Below are 2,500 nucleotides of genomic sequence, written 5' to 3'. Positions count from 1 at the left end.
ACTGAAGAATGACGTTCAATTAGTCAGAATCATGAAAAACTTAATTCGTTGTCAGCAGGATTCGAACCAGGATGTGACATTTTATCTCCTCACTCTGCTTTTAATCCAACACAGTCTCTGTTTTTACCCGAGGAAACACTGGACAGTTTTGTCCTGGTTTATGCTGAGAGTTGACCTTTCTTTCTCCTACGAAACCCAAAACATGTCTTTTAGATTCAATTCCAAACAATTCTTTTGGACAATATTTGATGGTTCTTTGAGAGAGGAGATTGGAAATGTTTTTCCTGTTGGTTTTAAAACTGCAGTAGTGAGAGCCTTGCTAAAGAGGAGCAATATAGATGCTGACAATTTTGATAACTACACACCTGTATCAAACTTATCATTTTTATGTAACATTTTAAAAAAACTTGTTTTTAAACACTTATGTGGAGGCGTTCCGCCCCTTTAGACCTCCTTGTTAGCGTCGTATGCTCACGCTGCTTCTCAGCCGAACAAAGTTGATGCTATAGTAATCGGCATGTTTCTTCTCCTTTAAAAAAATTCATGGCTCACGTTGTCAGCAGGATTTGAACCTGCGCGGGGAGACCCCAAAGGAGGCTTCACTACACATCTTAAATAAAGCCTCCAACCCTGCCGACGAGCTGCCAGTCGGTCTCAGACGTGGGATCCAAAGGTTAGCAGAAAGATGGCGTCAGGTTGTCGTAGCCGAGTGTTTAAGGCGATGGACTAGAAATCCATTGAGGTCTCCCCGCGCAGGTTTGAGTCCTGCTGACAACGACTTAAGGTTTTCATGATTCTGACTAATTGAACGTCATTCTTCTGTTGGGCTGCACCCCTTGGGTCGGGAGTGAAGTTCTGCCTCAAGTGGAGGACTTCAAGTATCTCATAGTCTTGTTCACGAGTGAGGGAAGAATAGAACGTGAGATTGACAGAGGTATTGGTGCGGACTCATTTCTGCCGCTTGTATTTCGCGACCTTGTCCTTTCGGTCACTACTCAAAGTTCATGACCATGGATGAAGGTAGGAACGTAGACCGACCTGTATATCGGGAGTTTTGCCTTCTGGCTCAGCTCATTCTTCACCACAAAAGACCGGTGCAGTGACTGCATCACTGTAGACGCCGCACCAATACCTCTGTCAATCTCGCGTTCTATTTCTTCCCTCACTCGTGAACAAGACTACGAGATACTTGGAGTCCTCCACTTGAGGCAGAACTTCACTCCCGACCCGAGGGGTGTAGCCCAACTGAAGAATGACGTTCAATTAGTCAGAATCATGAAAAACTTAATTCGTTGTCAGCAGGATTCGAACCTGCGCGGGAAGACCCCAATGGACTTCTAGTCCATCGCCTTAACCACTCGGCCACGACAACCTGACACCGTCTTTCTGCTAACCTTTGGATCCCACGTCTGAGACCGACTGGCAGCTCGTCGGCAGGATTGGAGGCTTTATTTAAGATGTGCAGTGAAGCCTCCTTTTTTTGAGCTGTCCTAATATTTTACCAAAAGAATATCAAAATGGCTCCTGCATCCAGTAATTTTACAATACGTGGCCCTCAGTGGAAAAAACTTAGATAGAGATGTCTCCGGCCACTACATCGTTGTCGGCAGGATTCGAACCTGCGCGGGGAGACCCCAATGGATTTCAAGTCCATCGCCTTAACCACTCGGCCACGACAACTTGACAACAAAGCTATTTAAGATGTGTAGTGGAGGCATCCGTAGTAGATGCCCGAGCCATCTCAGCTGGCTCCTCTCGCTGTAAGGGAGCAGCGGCTCTACTCTGAGTCTCTCCCGGCTGAACAAGCTCCTCACCCTATCTCTGAGGGTGATCCCAGACATCCTGTGGAGGAAACTAATTTCTGCCGCTTGTATTCGCAACCTTGTCCTTTCGGTCACTACTCAAAGTTCATGACCATAGGTGAGGGTAGGAACGTAGACCGACCTGTATATCTCGAGTTTCCTCTTCTGGCTCAGCTCATTTTTCACCACAAAAGACTGGTGCAGTGACTGCATCACTGTAGACGCCGCACCAATACCTCTGTCAATCTCACGTTCTATTCTTCCCTCACTCGTGAACAGGACTACGAGATACTTGAAGTCCTCCACTTGAGGCAGAACTTCACTCCCGACCCGAGGGGTGCAGCCCAACTGAAGAATGACGTTCAATTAGTCAGAAAAACTTAAGTCATTGTCAGCAGGATTCGAACCTGCGCAGGGAGACCCCAGTGGATTTCTAGTCCATCGCCTTAACCACTCGGCATGACGCCATCTTTCTGCTGACCTTTGGATCCCACGTCTGAGACCGACTGGCAGCTCGTCGGCAGGGTAGGAGGCTTTATTTAAGATGTGTAGTGAAGCCTCCTTTTTTTGAGCTGTCCTAATATTTTACCAAAAGACTGCAACTATATCTGCAGGATAACTTAGATACCGCTGTCTCCGTCGACTTCGTCGTTGTCGGCAGGATTCGAACCTGCGCGGGGAGACCCCAAGAGAGGCTT

At 47.2% G+C, this 2,500-nt stretch overlaps 2 non-coding genes across 2 annotated transcripts; both read right to left on the bottom strand.

The window, feature by feature from the left end:
* Positions 1-1,290: 1,290 nt before the first annotated feature.
* trnas-aga (transfer RNA serine (anticodon AGA)) lies at positions 1,291-1,372 on the bottom strand. The gene has a single exon. It is a non-coding gene; the product is annotated as a tRNA-Ser (tRNA).
* Positions 1,373-1,598: 226 nt separating this feature from the next.
* On the bottom strand, positions 1,599-1,680 carry trnas-uga (transfer RNA serine (anticodon UGA)). The gene has a single exon. It is a non-coding gene; the product is annotated as a tRNA-Ser (tRNA).
* Positions 1,681-2,500: the final 820 nt, after the last annotated feature.

The sequence above is a fragment of the Entelurus aequoreus genome, linkage group LG17 (genome assembly GCF_033978785.1).
Source record: "Entelurus aequoreus isolate RoL-2023_Sb linkage group LG17, RoL_Eaeq_v1.1, whole genome shotgun sequence".
Lineage (NCBI taxonomy): Eukaryota > Metazoa > Chordata > Actinopteri > Syngnathiformes > Syngnathidae > Entelurus > Entelurus aequoreus.
This window is presented reverse-complemented; position numbering and strand designations above follow the sequence as displayed.